Raw genomic sequence first — 19,321 nt, 5'->3', positions numbered from 1 at the left:
TAAATATATTTCTGTCTGTCTCTTTCCCCTCCCTGGGGAAGGCAGGGAGGAGGGAAGAGTGGTGTGTTCTTCTCACGTTTGAGGAGGATCACCGATAGAGACCTCGCCTGCATCCTGCCGGGAGTCGCAGACGGGGAGGTTAACAGGAAAACTAGCATGGTGCCTGGAGAGTGGCACATTCCTCTGACATATATACCACTGGGTGGGTTTATCCGGAGGTTCGTAGTATGTATGCTGATTACACTCAGCTCTATTTCTCCTTTGCATATGCCACTGAGGCACTGGAAATGCTGAACCAGTGTCTTGCTTTGGTAATGGACAGGAAGAGAGCAAACAAACAAACTCAGTCCAGATAATACTTGTGTACACTCCTGGGGCATCAATTGGGAACAGATGGAGAGCTTGGTGAGTCTTCCCTTTCTTCTTCGAAAGTACAACTCGTAACCTCTCATGGCGTGGCGTCACTGGCAGATTAAGGGAGCTTAATATTCTGCCAGATCCCTCTGGAACCCTCCTCTGATCACGGTGCTTAAATATGATTCTGTGCCAACTGATCGCCATTCAAGAGGGTGACTGGAGTCTGTCCGCATTTCCTCCACTTCCTTGACTCACCTGAAGGTTGTATTGACGGTTCAACATGTCAGGCAGCCGGACTGAACTGGAGATCGCCCTTGATAACATAATCGATGTTTTCAATATGTATGCAGAAGAACCAGAGAGAATGGGCACAAGTGAGTGTGCATTGCTTCAGCCCAAGGAACGCCGTGTGCTGAGTGAGAGAGGACTGCGTCAACTGGTAAAGGACCAGCTTCCAGACATGCCACAGGTGAGGAGCAGGAGAGGGTGGTTTGTTGCTCAGTTGGGTTACTGTTTGCAAAGGGGGAAGCAATTCTGTTCTCCTCATCTTTTCAAAATCCTCACTTCTCAGATTGCCCTTTGCTTTTCCCTTTTCGGGATTAAGAAATTTCTTGTTTTGAAGCTATCTCCCCTTCAGTTGTAAAGCAATTACTTACCATTCCCCCATCCTGGCTGGTACTAGTCACCTGCTAAAGTACTTTTTCATTTTTATACTTATTTAGCAGAATGATCCGCACAAGGGCAGCCAAACCTCCTCCCTCTCTGCTCCCTCTGCTCCCTCTCCACAACCTTCCAGAGTGGATTTTCTGTGACTGCATTGAGGAGGAGAAGGAGGGGATGTTTTGTTATGCTTGCAGAAGTTGTTCCACAGACAGAAAAGGAAAGGAAAACCCCACTTGGGTGCAACACTTTTATGGTTTAATCTACAAAGACCTCTAAACAGTTTACCCAAGATTTAAAAAGTGAAAACCAATGTTAGAATCAATCTGGCATAAAAATTAACAAAGTGTTATGAAGTGTAGCAGTGATGAAACAAAAAATGCATTAGAACGTTCTCTGTGAAAAATTCCATGTTACAAGTTACTGTTTTCTTGGTCCCAATGGTTGCAATTCATTTTGGTCCCTGAGTGCAGGAATTGCCCTGTCAACTGATGGGGTCACTCTGAGTCGGAGACTCCAGGGATATTTGGGGGGTGGTGGTGGCAGTTTCCCCATCCCTCCTGTAAGTTATTCTTGGTTATCAGCCTGCTATTGAAGGATTGGGCTGAAACTACCACTGTGTGCTGGTCCTGGGGAGGTTACCGTGCGGCATGGTCTGAGTCCGGTCCTGGGTCGAGGGTCTGGAGGCTGTCTGTCAAGGGTGAAGCGGAGTCCAAGGCAAGGAGCCAGGCATGGTCAGGAACTCTGGAAGAGCAGGTCAGGGTGCTGGCAGAAATAGGTTTCCAGCAATGTTGCTCCCTCTGGGGCCAAGGCGGTCCCGATCCACAGGTGACTCGCCTCTCCTGTCCTGGAGGCGAGCACTCCTCCTGAGAGAACTTTTTTTATTTTTTTAAAAAGATATTTATTGAAGTTTCAAAAATTATATAAAAACAAAACAATAATACAAACAAAACACAAACAAAAACAAGTATAATTTCAATCCCTTATTTTCTTATAATTTACTTCCCCGACCTCCTCATACCTCCCCTTTCTGTATTCCAATTTCTAATTATTAATTCAGCAAATCCTCTCCCTTATTTTTCATTTGATTTTTAGCCTTTCTTTTCTTTTTACTTAATCATTACAGCTGAGAACACTTAATTTCTAAACCAACGTCATTCTAACATTCATTAATTTTGCAATGTTTCCTAAGATAATCCTTAAATTTCTTCCAATCTTCTTCCGCCGTCTCTCTTCCCTGTCTTGGATTTTGCCAGTCATTTTTGCCAGTCCCATATAGTCTATCACCTTCATTTGCCATTTTTCCAAGGTGGGTAGATCTTGTGTCTTCCAATACTTTGCGATGAGTATTCTTGCTGCTGTTGTAGCATACATAAAAAATGTTCTACAGTATCCTTCTTTGGCACCAATTGGCCGACCATACCCAGGAGAAAGGCCTCTGGTTTCTTCAGGAAGGTATATTTAAATACCTTTTTCATTTCATTATATATCATTTCCCAGAAAGCCTTAATCTTTGGGCATGTCCACCAGAGGTGAAAGAATGTACCTTCAGTCTCTTTACATTTCCAGCATTTATTATCAGGCAAGTGTTAAATTTTTGCAAGCTTGACTGGGGTCATGTACCACCTATAAATCATTTTCATAATATTTTCTTTTAAGGCATTACATGCCGTAAATTTCATACCAGTGGTCCACAACTGTTCCCAGTCAGCAAACATAATGTTATGACCAATATCTTGTGCCCACTTGATCATAGCTGATTTAACCGTTTCATCCTGCGTATTCCATTTCAACAGCAAGTTATACATTCTTGACAAATTCTTAGTTTTGGGTTCTAACAATTCTGTTTCCAATTTTGATTTTTCCACCTGGAAGCCAATCTTCCTGTCCAACTTATAAGCCTCCATTATTTGATAATAATGAAGCCAGTCTCGCACTTTATCTTTTAATTTCTCAAAACTCTGCAATTTCAATTTATCCCCTTCTTGTTCCAGAATTTCCCAATATTTCGGCCATTTGGACTCCATATTGAGTCTTTTCACAGCCTTTGCCTCCATTGGCGACAACCACCTTGGGGTTTTGTTTTCCAACAAGTCTTTATATTTAATCCAGACATTATACAATGCTTTCCTGACAATATGATTTTTTAAAGCTTTATGAGCTTTAACCTTGTCATACCACAAATATGCATGCCACCCAAAAATATTGTTAAAACCTTCTAAATCCAAAATGTCTGTGTTCTCAAGAAGCAGCCAGTCTTTCAACCAGCAGAAAGCTGCTGATTCATAGTAAAGTTTAAAGTCTGGCAGGGCAAATCCCCCCCTTTCCTTTGCATCAGTTAAAATCTTAAATTTTATTCTGGGTTCCTTGCCCTGCCAGACAAATTTAGAAATATCTTTCTGCCACTTTTTGAAACAGTCCATCTTGTCCACAATTTGCAATGTTTGAAACAAAAACAACATTCTAGGCAATACATTCATCTTTATAGCTGCAATTCGACCAGACAAGGAAAGCTTCAAATTTGACCAGATTTCTAATTCTTTTTTCACTTCTGTCCAACATTTCTCATAATTATCTTTAAATAAATTCACATTTTTAGCTGTCATGTTGATCCCCAAATATTTCACTTTCTTAACCACAGTTAGACCTGTCTCATTCTGAAACCTCTCTTTTTCAATAGCTGTTAAATTTTTCTCTAATACCTTAGTTTTTGACTTGTTCAGTTTAAATCCTGCTACTTGACCAAACTCTTGAATTAATTCTAAGACCCTTTTAGTACTAGATTCTGGCTCTTGTAATGTAAGTACCAGATCATCTGCAAATGCTCTCAGTTTGTACTGTTTAGCTCCGACCTGTACCCCTTTAACCAGCTGATCCCTTCTAATCATGTTCAGCAAGACCTCCAGGACTGATATAAAGAGTAATGGGGAGATTGGGCACCCCTGACGTGTCCCTTTTTCTATCTTAAATTCTTCCGTAACCACATTGTTTACAATTAACTTAGCTTTTTGCTCAGAGTATATTGCACCTATACCGTTTTCAAACCCTTGGCCTACCCCCATCCTGGAGATTCTTCCTCATAAAGCTCCAAGAAATATTGTCGAAGGCTTTCTCCGCGTCCACAAATATCAAAACTATTTGGGGGGGGGGTGGTGGTGGCAGTTTTCCCATCCCTCCTGTAAGTTATTCTTGGTTATCAGCCTGCTATTGAAGAGCAGGTCAGGGTGCTGGCAGAAATAGGTTTCCAGCAATGTTGCTCCCACAACCTGGGACTGGGCTGACTGGCCTTTATCACCTCTGGGCCCAAGGCGGTCCTGATCCACAGGTGACTTGCCTCTCCTGGCCTGGAGGCGAGCACTCCTCCTGAGAGAACTTAGTTCCCTCCGCCTCTCTGCCCTGAGCTCAGGAGAGGCTGGAGGGTTATTGGACCCAGAGGCAACCTCCCCCTCCCCTGACAGGGCTGGAAGAGGAGCACCTTCAGGCAACAGGTCCTCAATCACCTCCGGAGCCAGAGTGGATTCATCTGGTGTCTGCTCCTGAGGATCCGGCACATGTGTGGGCCCTTCTGATTCAAGCCCTTGCCCTGGCTCAGCCGGCCCTGGAGGAGGGAACTCCTATGCAGGCTGGGATTCTTCAGGTTCAGCCTCTGAATCAGATTCCCAGGCCATCACATACTGCTTCCAACCTTGGATTTTTCTGAGCCAGCTTTCCCCATTGTGTTTTCCCCCAGGAGCTTCTGGACCACAACCTCTGTCATCTCTGACTGTTGGCTGTGCTAACTGGGGCCAATGGGAGTTGGGAGCCCCATGACATTAGGAGAGACACATCTGTCCAAAACATCCCAGGAAGGATGACTAAATGTATCATACTCTTGTGTGTGCTTGAATTCATCAGAAGACGTCTTGCCTTTTCCACTGGTTTCAGCCCCTGTAACCATCTTTCCTTCTTTCTTCTCTCCCAACTGTACAACAAAAAGGCCTCTTCTGTCGTTGATGAGGCTTTGGAAGGAAACGATGGCCAGGTCAACTTCTGGGAGTTCGTGGATTTGGTATCAAGACTTATTATGTGCTTCTATGAGAACTCCACACCATGAAGAACCAACCTGGAGGTGAAGAATCCATCAACTCAACTCCATCTCTAAAGCTCATGTCCTCCTGAGACAATAAAGATTTGATTCAAAGATCCATCACTTTTTTAAAAAAGAATATTTATTAAAGTTTCCAATAGTAATACAATAAAAATCAAAGAGAAACAAAGAAAAAGTAACATACATACAAAAATAAGAAAAAAATAAATAAAATAAAAATGATTAAAAACACATAAAATTTCCGTTACTTATTTTTCATTAACTTATTTCCCAGACCTCCTCATACCTCCCTTTTTTGTATTCTGATTCAAATTGTTGGTTCAGCAAATCCGTATCCAATTCCTTTCTCAAACATCTTATCAACAAAAACCTTAATTTTACCATATTTTAAAAAACCACTTTTTTACTTTATCCAAACTTAACTCTCATCCAAACCTATATAACGGTACTTGTTATTAAAACATTTCCCTAAGGTCGAAAGAAAATTCCCTTCCATGAATTTCCAATTCTCCTAAAAGTAAGACAAAAAAATAAATAAAACAAAAAAGCAACTTATATTATGTACACTTTAAATTCCCATTTTTCGTTCCACCCACCCCCCTTCCCGGTTTCAGTCCCCAACAAATCTCAAAATAAGACCATCAACCCGGTCATCTTATGTCCGAGGCTCTTAAATCTCTCTCATAACTCCTCTGCCAGTCTTTTTGATAGTCTTTAATATTCAAGACCAAATCTCGGGGAGACTCTCGCCCTGCAGCATCCACGTTTCTTCCAGTCAGGCCTACGTACTTGAAGATAAGGCCTATAGAGTATTCCACATCTTGTTTCATTCTCCTTTGAATTCCAAATGTCCCCATAGCTCCAACTTCCAGCTGAATCAAATTTATAATCCAAGGGTCATATGATCTCCAGATAAGGAGGTCTCTCCATCTTTCATTTTCCAATTCAGGCCAGGCTTCCATCTTCAGAAATTTGTTTCTTCTTGTTACCATCATGTCAAGCCTCAAGTTGCAGCTCACCTTTTGCATCTGCAGGGTTGAGTCCCCCCTTTTTTCCTTTCAAAGGCAACATTATTCTCCTTCTCAAGTTTCTCTGTTTGTTCAGTTAAGTAGAATTCCTGTACCAAGTTCTTATCAAGTTCATTGCTAGTTCTAGCTCTTGTGCCCAAAGTTGTAACATTTGTAGTCAAAACACCTATTTGACCTTGCAACTTTCCCAAGAGAAAGAAAGTCCTGTTCAGTTCAGACTGGATTTCCTTACCAGCTGCCATTCTTAAGCATATCAAGGTCAAAAAACAATTTCTCAGCTGGTTCTTAATGCAATGTCCCAAGACTCCCTCTAGGGAGATTTAAGTTTCTTTTTACTCCTTTCAGCACAAAACCAAAAGTACCATACGTTAAATTCTAGCAGTCCTTCCTTCTTTTAAAACATAAACTTGTAACCAGTATAAGCAGCAGAAACAAAGTCCTCTTTTTGTATCTTGACAGCTAACTTGACAGCTGTCAAATTGTTCAATTGCTCATCAACCGGCTCTCACAGCCCACTCCCGACCCCGGGGGGGGGGGTGGCACATCAATTTTTAAATTTAGTCCTTCCCCCCCCAGGTTCCTCTGCTTCCAAATAAATTTTCTTGTGATCTCAATCAGTAGAATTAAAATTTTTGCAAAAGATAAAGCTCTCCACGACCTTAGTTGGAGGTTCTTTGCTTTAGAATATTTACAGAAAGTGCCGATCAGTGCCGAATTTGAGGATATTTAAAGAATCCAATTTCCGTACTACTCACGGGTTGTTGTTTTAAAGTCCCAATTGTTCCAGGAAAAAGGCAGCGCTCTCCGGCAACAGCTATGTGGCTTTGCTACACGGAAATAGCCGATGACTCTCAGCACCGCGCCACTTCCCCCTCTTCACTCCGGAGCCCGTTGGTGGGTTCCTTAGCGGGTTGGGGGGCGCTAAAGGTGCCCGCCAAGTCCCATGGTCACAGGCTTCATCCGCCTGTGATTTTTTGAGAGGGTCCCCGCTTCGCAGTAGCGGATACGACCCGTTTCGCGCGGAGCTGGTCCCTCCAATTCAGAGAGAGGCAGCCATTGCCGAAGGCGCCACCCCGGAAGTCCAAAGATCCATCACCTTTTGTGTGGTGTTTTTCAGAAGCACAGTAACAGAATCTTAGCTGGAGCAAAAAGTGCAAGTCAGGAATATTCCGCTCAGGGATAAGAGGATTCCAGTAGAATAAACGAGAAGTATCAAGACACCTATTAGAAGTGGCAAATAGATTTCTGTAAGAAGGTCGTTTGAAAGGAAGAGAGGGAAATTGTCGAGCAGCTGGATAAATTATTAGGATCAGTCTTCACCCTTCACTGCAGAAGATGTAGTGCAGGTACCTGGGCCCGCCCGACATTTTTTTTGAAATATCATTTTTATTAAATTTTCCATTTTAACAATCCAATCAAATCAAATCTCTCAGTTCCGATGAAATAAAATCTAGGCATTTGCTCCTTAATTTTCCAAGACCGGTTGCATCAAATATTAGCCTTTCCAGAAGAGATTTGCCAAATCGGACTTGAAGTGCAGATATAATAACAAATTAAGAGCTCACCTCCCCCATGGCTATTTATCTCTGCAGCTAGGTCTTTCCAATGTTTTTTGAAGTCTCTCTAGCGGCTAACGAGATCCTGCTTCTTTCTAATATCACTATTTGGAGGGTCTTTTATCTTTTTTCCAAGCATTACAAAAAACAAAAGCTTTAGTTACTGTATTTTTTGCTTTATAGGATGCACTTTCCCCCCTCTAAAAATGAAGGGGAAATGTGTGTGCGTCCTATGGAGCGAATGCAGGCTTTCGCTGAAGTGCACCGACCCATCTTGCTCTCCAGGCTTCAGGCCACTATCTGCAGGTCAGGAACATTCCCTCGGTGATAAGAGGATTCCAGTAGGATAAATGAGAAGTGGCAAAAAGACTTTAGTAAGAAAATAGAAATCTTGTTTAAAGACCAACATAACATACTGTTTCTTTTTGTTTGAAGGAAGAAGCTGGTTCTGGGTGGTGGGTGGGGAGTTGGAATTGTGGATGAAGAGGAATAGAAGGTCATTTGATAGGAAGACAGGGAAATTGTAGAGCAGCTGGATAAATTTTTAGGATCAGTCTTCACCCTTCACTGCAGAAGATTCCAGGCTGGTTAACTCAATATTTTCCATGGGAAAACTGATGCAAAACACTCTTTGTTTTTAAAATATTCTTTAAATTTTTAAATCAAATTAATACAGTGTCCACCCCCCCCATTAAATACCTGTGCCAGACAAATTAGTTGACAAATTGAAGATCATCATATCCCCGGATTCAGACAGAATCTTTCCGGAGCTCTTAAAGAATCTAAATGGGATGTTCAGAGTAAAATCTTCACAGGACCTGTCTCTAACGACTGGAACATGGTCCATGGGACACTGTTTCTTTAGATAGGTTTTCAAGTTATCAAGAACATTAAGATTATACCGTGGTACCTTGGTTCTCAAATTTAGTCCGATCTGGAAATGTGTTCCAAGACCAAGCGTACCAAAACCAAGGTGCACTTTCCCATAAAAGGTAATGCAAAATGGATTGATCTGTTCCAAACCTTTAAGAACATCCCCCCAAATAGCAATTTGACCTGAATTTTACTAACGAGACCATTGATCCATCTAATGAAAGCAATAAATAATTTCCAGAGTTCCTTAGAAATAGATATACTGATTGTTTGTTTAATGGTGATGTTGATGATGATATATTAAATATATCACTTGTCCCCCACCCATCTGCATGGGTTGCCCAGCCACTCTGGGCAGCTTCCAACAGAGTAGAAAAGAAGACAACGAAACATCAGACATTAAAAACCTCCTGATACGGGGCTGCCTTACGGAAGGTCATGTTATTGTTTATCTCTTTGATAGATGACAGGAGAACGTTCCACAGGGTGGGCACCACCACCGAGAAGGCCCTCTCTGTAACTTCACTTCTCACATTGAGGGAACCACTAGAAGTCCCTCAGACCTGTACCTCAGTGTCTTGTCTGAAATTAGGGGTGGAGACGTTCTTCAGGTATACAGGATGAATTTCCAACCTTCTGCTCCTCGTACACTCCTGGGGCATCAATTGGGAACAGCTGGTGACCTGGGTGTGTCCTCCCTTTATCTATCATCTTTGTAGAAATTACAATTTAGCACTTCTCATGGCGTGGCATCACTGGAAGTTTAAAGAAACTTGATGTTCTGCCAAATCCCTCTGAGCATGGAGCTAAAATATGGTTCTGCGGCAACTGATCACCATTCAAGAGGAAGGCTGGAGTCTAACCCCATTTCCTCCACTTCCTTAACACTGATTGTTTGATGATGATGATGATGCTATATTAAACATATTACTTGTACTCCTCCCATCTGCATGGGTTGCCCAGCTTGATGTTCTGCCAAATCCCTCTGAGCATGGTGCTTAAATATCATTCTGTGGCAACTGATCACCATTCAAGAGGGTGACTGGAGTCTGTCCCCATTTTCTCCACTTCCTTGACTCACCTGAAAGTTCTCTTGACGGTTCAGCATGTCAGGCAGCCCGACTGAACTGGAGCGCTCCATTTCTAACATTATCAATGTTTTCAATAGTTATGCAGAAGAACCACAGAGAATGGGCATGAGTGAGTGTGCAATGCTTCAGCCTAAGGAACACCGTGTGCTGAGTGAGAGCGGACTGCGTCAACTGGTAAAGGACCAGCTTCCAGCCATGCCAACAGTGAGGAGGGTGAGAAGGTTGTTCGTTCCTCAGTTGGGTTACTGCTTCCCTTGCTTACAGTTACAATACTCTTTGTTACAATTCTCCAGGTTGCATCCCCACATCCCTAGTTAGGGCTTGGGAAAGACTACAGCCTGGAACCCTGGAGAGCTCCTGCAAGCCAGTGTGGGCTGCACTGAGCCCATTGGACCCACGGTCTGACTCAATATAAATAAGCCAGTTCCTATTTATATCAGCCCCTTCTTCCCAGGGCCTGATTTAGGTTTGATGAGGCCCTAAGCTACTGAATGTAACGGGGCTCTTTATATCTCCAGCTGTCCTTTGTCAACAACAACACTTTTACTGTGTAATCTACAACGACCTCTAAACAGTTTACCCAAGATTTTTCAAAATGAAAACCATTGTTAGAATCAATTTGGCATAATTTTGGTCCCTGAGTGCAGGAATTGCTCTGTCAACTGCTGGGGTCACTGTGAGTTGGAGAGTCCAGGGTTATTTTTTTGGGGGGGGCAGCTTCCTCATCCCTCCTGTAAGTTATCCTTGGTTATCAGCCTGCTAACTATTGAAGGATGGGGCTGAAACTACCACTGCTTCCAACCTTGGATTTTTCTGAGTCAGCTTTGCTCATTGTGCTTTCCCCCAGGAGCTTCTGGACCACAACCTCTGTCATTTCTGACTGTTGGCTGTGCTAAATGGGGCCAATGGGAGTTGGGAGCCCCACGACATTAGGAGAGACACAGCTCTCCTAGAACATCCCAAGACAGATGACTAAATGTATCATACTCTTGTGTGTGCTTGAATTCATCAGAAAACCGCTTGCTTTTTCCACTGGTTTCAGCCACTGTAACAATCTTTCCTTCTTTCTTCTCTCCCAACTGCACAACAAAAAGGCCTCTTCAGTCGTTGATGAAGCTTTGGAAGGAAACGATGGCCAGGTCGACTTCTGGGAGTACACGGATATATTAAGAAGAGTTCTTATCAAGTCCTATGAGAACTCCACACCATGAAGAACCAACCTGGAGGTGAAGAATCCATCAACTCAACTCCATCTCTAAAGCTCATGCCCTCCTGAGACAATAAAGATTTGATTCAAAGATCCATCACCTTTTGTGGGGTGTTTTTCAGAAGCACAGTAACAGAATCTTAGCTGGAGCAAAAACTGCAGGTCAGGAACATTCCACTCAGGGATAAGAGGATTCCAGTAGGATAAATGAGAAGTATCAAGACACCTTTTAGAAGTGGCAAATAGATTTCAGTAAGTCTTCACCCTTCACTGCAGAAGATCTAGTGCAGGTCCCTGGGCCTGACAATTTTAATTTTTAAATAATTTTTATTAAATTTTCTATTTTAACAATCCAATCCAATCACATTAAATATTCCAAATTATACAAATACGTATCATATAGTCCGAATTTTCTGCGAAATTATAAATTTTTATTCGGACTTCCCATGCTTCACGTTTGGGGGTGCTCTGATCATCTTATATCTCTACTGCCTTGAATTTCTAATAGTTCCTTTAAATCTTCCTGTTTTTAACCTTCCTTCTTTCATGGCCTCTGAGTTCTTCCACAGGTGAGTTGAAGTAAGCAATGATGTGATTTTCTGTGGCAATTTTGTATGCTTGACTCTCCTTTTGTTGCAGTTTGTAAGTCTATTGTTGCAATATATCCACACATGCTGGTGTTTATGCCAAATCAATCCAAAAGTCATTTCACTGCTGGCAGACGCCATCTTCTCTCAGTTCCGATGAAATCAAATCTAGGAATTTGCTCCTTAATTTTCCCAGACCGGTTGCATCAAACATTAGCCTTTCCAGAGGAGAATTGCTAAATCGTACTTTAAGTGCAGATATAATAACAAATTAAGAGCTCACCTCCCCCATGGCTATTTATCTCTGCAGCTCGGTCTTTCCAATGTTTTTTGAAGTCTCTCCAGTGGCTAACGAGACCCTGCTTCTTTCTAATATCAATATTTGGAGGGTCTTTTTTCTTCTTCCAAGTATTTCAACAAGCAAAAGCTTGTTATATAGTATTGTTATTTCCACATAGTTTATATTTTCCCATCTCACTTGCTGTAAATAATGTAAATGGTTCTCCGGGGGGGGGGGGTGTTTGTATGGTATTGTAATAAAAAGGTAAAGGTACCCCTGCCCATACGGGCCAGTCGTGTCCGACTCTAGGGTTGTGCGCTCATCTCACTTAAGAGGCCGGGAGCCAGCACTGTCCGCAGACACTTCTGGGTCACATGGCCAGCGTGACGAAGCTGCTCTGGCGAGCCAGCACCAGCGCAGCACACGGAAACGCCGTTTACCTTCCCGCTATAAAGCGGTACCTATTTATCTACTTGCACTTAGGGGTGCTTTCGAACTGCTAGGTGGGCAGGAGCTGGGACTGAAAGACGGGAGCTCACCCCACTGCGGGGATTCGAACCGCTGACCATACGATCGGCAAGTCCTAGGCACTGAGGTTTTACCCACAGTGCCACCCAGGTCCCTTTAAGGTATTGTAATAAATCATATATTTAAAAAAAATCATATAAAAAAATTGTAATAAATAAATAATAATAATAAAAATCTTTACCCCCCCTCCTTTTCCATTTCGTTCCAACATACCAACTTGGATGTTATTCTTAGATGCTATTCTTTCTTCCTCTCTGTCTATCCTCTCTGTCTATTGTAACTCGCTCTACGTGGGGCTACCCTTGAGACTGACCCAGAAACTCCAGCGGGTGCAGAATGCCGTGGCGAGGCTCCTTACAGAGTCCTCGCTGCGAGATCACATTCACCCGGTGCTATACCAGCTGCACTGGCTCCCGGTGGAGTACAGGATCAGGATTAAGGTGCTGGTTTTAACCTTTAAAGCCCTATACGGCCTAGGACCCTTGTACCTACGGGACCGCCTCTCCTGGTATGTCCCACAGAGGAACTTACGGTCTGCAAATAAAAACATCTTGAAGATCCCAGGCCACAGAGAGGTTAGGCTGGCCTCAACCAGAGCCAGGGCTTTTTTGGCTGTGGCCCCGATCTGGTGGAACGCTCTGTCACAAGAGACCAGGGCCCTGCGGGACTTGACATCTTTCCGCAGGGCCTGCAAAACAGAGCTGTTCCACCAGGCCTTTGGTCAGGGCGCAGCCTGACCCCCCTCCTCTGGCAATCTGCACAGAATTTTTCTTATTGGTTGCCATAAATTTGATTTTAATTAATTTTTATAATGAAATGTTTTTAGAATCGTTGGATTATTTTGATTGTTGTTAGCCGCCCTGAGCCCAGCTTTCGGCTGGGGAGGGTGGGATATAAATAAAATTATTATTATTATTATTATTATTATTATTATTATTATTATTATTATTATTATCTTAGCACCTCAGTGGCTGGCTTAATTGGCAGATTAATTTCCCCCTCCTCACTTGAAGCATGTCCAAAACATGTGCCCCCACCTCCTCCTTCTTTACGAACTTGGGGGTCGTTTATTGGGCATCGGTGGATGAGACTGCATCTCCCTTACACCGGGAAGAATTTGGGAGGCTGATTACTCCCATCTCAGCCTGGGCCTGACAAATTAATTGACAAAGATCATCCTATCCCCAGGTCCAGAAGGGCTCTATGCATGAGCTCTTGAGGAACTGAAATGTTCACAAGACCTGCCTCTATAGATTGGAACATGGTCCACATGACACTGTTTCTTAAAAAAGGCCCTCATTTCCTCCATTTCCTTGACTCACCTGAAAATTCTCTTGACAGGTCAACATGTCAGGCATGTTTGGTCTTCTTGCAGTCCATGGGATTCTCAAGAGTCTCCTCCAGCACCATAATTCAGAAGCATCAATTCCTTGGCGATCAGCCTTCTTTATGGTCCAGCTTTCACTTCCATTCATCACTACTGGGAAAACCATAGTTTTTACTATACAGACCTTTGTTGGCAAGGTGACGTCTCTACTTTTTAAGATGCTGTCTAGGTTTGTCATTGCTTTTCTCCTAAGAAGCAGGCGTCTTTTAATTTCATGGCTGCTGTCACCATCTGCAGTGATCATGGAGCCCAAGAAGGTAAAATTTCTCACTGCCTCCATTTCTTCCCCTTCTATTTGCCAGGAGGTGATGGGCCCAGTGGCCATGATCTTCGTTTTTTTGATGTTGAGCTTCAGACCATATTTTGCGCTCTCCTCTTTCACCCTCAATAAAAGGTTCCTTAATTCCTCCTCACTTTCTGCCATCAAGGTTGTGTCATCTGCATATCTGAGGTTGTTGATATTTCTTCCGGCAATCTTAATTCCGGCTAGGGATTCATCCAGCCCAGCCTTTCGCACGATGAATTCTGCATGTAAGTTAAATAAGCAGGGAGACAATATACAGCCTTGTCGTACTCCTTTCCCAATTTTGAACCAATCAATTGTTCCATATCCAGTTCTAACTGTAGATTCTTGTCCCACATAGAGATTTCTCAGGAGACAGATGAGTTGATCAGGCACTCCCATTTCTTCAAGAACTTGCCATAGTTTGTTGTGGATTGACACAGTCAAAGGGTTTTGCATAGTCAATGAAGCAGAAGTAGATGTCTTTCTGGAAATTTCTAGCTTTCTCCATAATCCAGCACATGTTTGCAATTTGGTCTCTGGTTCCTCTGCCTCTTCTAAATCCAGCTTGCACTTCTGGGAGCTCTCGGTCCACATACTGCTTGAGCCTTCCTTGTAGAATTTTAAGCATAACCTTGCTAGCGTGTGAAATGAGTGCAATTGTGCGGTAGTTGGAGCATTCTTTGGCACTGCCCTTCTTTGGGATTGGGATGTAGACTGATCTTCTCCAATCCTCTGGCCACTGCTGAGTTTTCCAAACTTGCTGGCATATTGAGTGTAGCACCTTAACAGCATCATCTTTTAAAATTTTAAATAGTTCAGCTGGAATACCATCACTTCCACTGGCCTTGTTATATGCAGTGCTTTCTAAGGCCCATTTGACTTCACTCTCCAGGATGTCTGGCTCAAGGTCAGCAACCACACTACCTGGGGTGTACGAGCCACCCATATCTTTCTGGTATAATTGCTCTGTGTATTCTTGCCACCTCTTCTTGATGTCTTCTGCTTCTGTTAGGTCCTTACCACTTTTGTCCTTTATTATGGTAATCTTTGTATGAAATGTTCCTTTCATATCTCCAATTTTCTTGAACAGATCTCTGGTTCTTCCCATTCTGTTGTTTCCTTCTATTTCTTTGCATTGCTCGTTTAGGAAGGCCGTCTTGTCTTTCCTTGCTATTTTTTGGAAATCTGCATTCAATTTCCTGTATCTTTCACTATCTCCCTCACATTTTGCTTGCCTTCTCTTCCTTCTTTAGCCGGACTAAACTGGAGCGCTCCATTTCTATCATAATCAATGTTTTCAATAGCTATGCAGAAGAACCACAGAGAATGGGCACGAGTGAGTGTGCAATGCTTCATCCTAAGGAACGTCGTGTGCTGAGTGAGAGTGGACTGCGTCAACTGGTAAAGGACCAGCTTCCAGACAGGCCAACAGTGAGGAGGGTGAGAAGGTTGTTCGTTCCTCAGTTGGGTTACTGCTTCCCTTGGTTACAGTTAGAATTCTCTTGGTTACAATTCTCCAGGTTGCATCCCCACCATCCCCAGTTAGGGCTTGGAAAAGACTACAGCCTGGAACCCTGGAGAGCTCCTGCAAGTCAGTGTGGGCATCACTGAGCCCGTTGGACCCATGGTCTGATTTGATATAAATAAGCCAGTTCCTATTTATATCAGCCCCTTCTTCCCAGGGCCGGATTTAGGATTGATGAGGCCCTAAGCTACTGAATGTAACGGGGCCCTTTATATCTCCAGCTGTCCTTTGTCAACAACAACACTTTTACTGTTTAATCTACAAAGACCTCTATTTTACTAACGAGACCATTGATCCATCTAATGAAAGCAATAAATAATTTCCAGAGTCCCTTAGAAATAGATATACTGATTGTTTAATAATGATGATGATGTTGATGATGATATATGAAATATATTACCTGTCCCCCACCCATCTGCATGGGTTGCCCAGCCACTCTGGGCAGCTTCCAACAGAGTAGAAAAGAACACAACGAAACAACAGACATTAAAAACCTCCTGATACGGAGCTTCCTTAGAGGTCTATGGAAGGTCGTGTGCTTGTTTATCTCTTTGATAGATGACAGGAGAACGTTCCACAGGGTGGGCACCACCATCGAGAAGTCTCTCTCTGTAACTTCACTTCTCACATTGAGGGAACCACTAGAAGGCCCTCAGACCTGGACCTCAGTTTCTTGTCTGAAATCAGGGGTGGAGATGTTCTTCAGGTATACAGGATGAATTTCCAACCTTCTGCTCCTCGTACTCTCCTGGAGCATCAATTGGGAACAGGTGGTGACCTGGGTGAGTCCTCCCTTTATCTACCATCTTTGTAGAAATTACAATTTAGCACTTCTCATGGCGTGGCATCACTGGAAGTTTAAGGGAGCTTGATGTTCTGCCAGATCCCGCTGGAACCCGCCTCTGATCATGGTGCTTAAATATGATTCTGTGGCAACTGATCGCCATTCAAGAGGGAGTCTGGAGTCTGTCCCCATTTCCTCCACTTCCTTGACTCACCTGAAAGTTCTCTTGACAGGTCAACATGTCAGGCAGCCAGACAGAAATGGAGCGCGCCATTGATAACATAATTGAAGTTTTCCATAAATATGCAATAGAAGTACGGGTAATGGGCACGAGTGAGTGTGCAATGCTTCAGCCTAAGGAACGCCGTGTGCTGAATGAGAGAGGACTGCGTCAACTGGTAAAGGACCAGCTTCCAGAGATGCCAATGGTGAGGAGCAGGAGAGGGTGGTTTGTTGCTCAGTTGGGTTACTCCTTGCAATGGGGGAAGCATTTTAGTTCTCTTCATCTTTTCAAAATCCTCACTTCTCAGATTGCCCTTTGCTTTTCCCTTTTCGGGATTAAGAAATTTCTTGTTTTGAAGCTATCTCCCCTTCAGTTGTAAAGCCATTACTTACCATTCCCCTGTCTTGGCCGGTACTAGTCACCTGCTAAAGTACTTTTTCATTTTTATACTTATTTAGCAGAATGATCCGCACAAGGGCAGCCAAGCCTCCTCCCTCTCTCCTCCCTCTGCTCCCTCTCCACAACCTTCCAGAGTGGATTTTCTGTGACCGCACTGAGGAGAAGAAGGAGGGGATGTTCTGTTACGCTTGCAGAAGTTGTTCCACAGACAGAAAAGGAAAGGAAAACCCCACTTGGGTGCAACACTTTTACGGTTTAATCTACAAAGACCTCTAAATAGTTTACCCAAGATGAGACCAAACTTTCTTTTTAAAAAGTGAAAACCATTGTTAGAATCAATCTGGCATAAAATTTAACAAATTGTTATGAAATCTAGCAGTGAGGAAACAAAAAATGCATTAGAATGTTCTCTGTGAAAAATTCCATTTTACAAGTTACTGTTTTCTTGGTTCCAATGGTTGCAATGCATTTTGGTCCCTGAGTGCAGGAATTGCCCTGTCAACTGCTGGGGTCACTGTGAGCTGGAGAGTCCAGGGATATTCAGGGAGGGGCAGTTTCCCCATCCCCCCTGTAAGTTATCCTTGGTTATCAGCCTGCTAAGACTTGAAGGATGGGGCTGAAACTACCACTGCTTCCAACCTTGGATTTTTCTGAGCCAGCTTTCCCCATTGTGTTTTCCCCCAGGAGTGTCTGGACCACAACCTCTGTCATCTCTGACTGTTGGCTGTGCTAACTGGGGCCAATGGGAGTTGGGAGCCCCATGACATTAGGAGAGACATAGTTCTCCTAGAACATCCCAGGAAGGATGACTAAACGTATCATACTCTTGTGTGTGCTTGAATTCATCAGAAGATGTCTTGCTTTTTCCACTGGTTTCAGCCACTGTAACCATCTTTCCTTCTTTATTCTCTCCCAACTGCACAACAAAAGGCCTCTTCTGTCATTGATGAAGCTTTGGAAAGAAACGATGGCCAGGTCGACTTCTGGGAGTACACGGATATCTTAAGAAGAGTTCTTCTCATTTCCTATGAGAACTCCACAGCATGAAGAACCAACCTGGAGGTGAAGAATCCATCAACTCAGCTCCATCTCTAAAGCTCATGTCCTCCTGCGACAATAAAGATTTGATTCAAAGATCCATCACCTTTTGTGGGGTGTTTTTCAGAAGCACAGTAACAGAATCTTAGCTGGAGCAAAAACTGCAGATCAGGAACATTCCACTCAGGGATAAGAGGATTCCAGTAGGATAAATGAGAAGTGTCAAAAAGATGTTAGTAAGAAAATAGAAATCTTCTTTAAAGACTAACATAACATACTGTTTCTTTTTGTTAGAAGGAAGAAACTGGTTCTGGGTGGTGGGTGGGGACCTGGAATTTTGGATGAAGAGGAATAGAAGGTCGTTTGAAAGGAAGACAGGGAAATTGTCAAGCAGCTGGATAAATTATTAGGATCAGTCTTCACCCTTCACTGCAGAAGATATAGTGCAGGTCCCTGGGCCTGACATTTTTTTAAAAAAATAATTTTTATTAAATTTTCCATTTTAACAATCCAATCAAATCACATTAAATATTCCAAATTATACAAATACATATCATATAGTCCGAATATTCTGCCAAATTATAAATTTTTATTGGGACTTCCCATGCTTCAAGTTCGGGGTAGCTCTGATCATCTTATATCTCTGCTGCCTTGAATTTCCAATAGTTCATTTAAATCTTCCTGTTATTAACTTTCCTTCTTTAATGGCCTCTGAGTTGTTTCCACAGGTGAGTTGAAGTAAGCAATGATGTGCTTCTGTTTGAATTTTGTATGCTTGACTCTCCTATCATTGCGGTATATCCTCACCTGCTCGTGTTTATGCCAAATCAATCCAAAAGTCATTTCACTGCTGGCAGACGCCATATTCTCTCAGTTCCGATGAAATCAAATCTAGGCATTTGCTCCTTAATTTTTCCAGACCGGTTGCATCAAACATTCGCCTTTCCGGGGAGATTTGCCAAATCGGACTTGAAGTGCAGATATAATAACAAATTAAGAGCTCACCTCCCCCATGGCTATTTATCTCTGCAGCTCGCTCTTTCCAGAGTTTTTTGAAGTCTCTCGAGCGGCTAACGAGACCCTGCTTCTTTCTAATATCAATATTTGGAGGGTCTTTTATCTTCTTCCAAGCATTTCAAAAAATAAAAGCTTTCGTTATATAGTATTGTTATTTCCACACAGCTTATATTTTCCCATCCCACTTGCTGTAAATATTGTAAACAGTTCTTCGGGGGGGGGGGTGGGTGTTTGTCAGGTATTGTAATAAATCATAGTAGGAAAAAAAGCTTTATCCCACCCCCCTTTTCCATTTGGTTCCAACATACCGACTTAGATGTTATTCTTTCTTCCTCTCCGTCTATCTTAGCACCTCAGTGGCTGGCTTAATTGGCAGATTAATTTCCCCCTCCTCACTTGAAGCATGTC

The 19,321-nt window shown here is 42.9% G+C and overlaps 2 long non-coding RNA genes across 3 annotated transcripts; both read left to right on the top strand.

Moving 5' to 3' along the window:
- The first annotated feature begins 222 nt into the window (after positions 1-222).
- LOC309358746 lies at positions 223-10,956 on the top strand. Of its 2 annotated transcripts, XR_014163549.1 has the most exons (3): positions 223-826; positions 9,730-9,856; positions 10,747-10,956. It is a non-coding gene; the product is annotated as an uncharacterized lncRNA (long non-coding RNA). The 2 variants fall into 2 exon arrangements; XR_014163550.1 differs by lacking the exon at positions 223-826 and having other exon boundaries at positions 9,269-9,856.
- A 2,608-nt stretch (positions 10,957-13,564) lies between these two features.
- Positions 13,565-17,998, top strand: LOC309358783. The gene is made up of 3 exons (XR_014163595.1): positions 13,565-13,612; positions 15,181-15,358; positions 17,789-17,998. It is a non-coding gene; the product is annotated as an uncharacterized lncRNA (long non-coding RNA).
- Positions 17,999-19,321: the final 1,323 nt, after the last annotated feature.

Source organism: Podarcis melisellensis (genome assembly GCF_964234715.1).
Source record: "Podarcis melisellensis genome assembly, chromosome: 16".
NCBI classification, from domain to species: domain Eukaryota; kingdom Metazoa; phylum Chordata; class Lepidosauria; order Squamata; family Lacertidae; genus Podarcis; species Podarcis melisellensis.
This window is presented reverse-complemented; position numbering and strand designations above follow the sequence as displayed.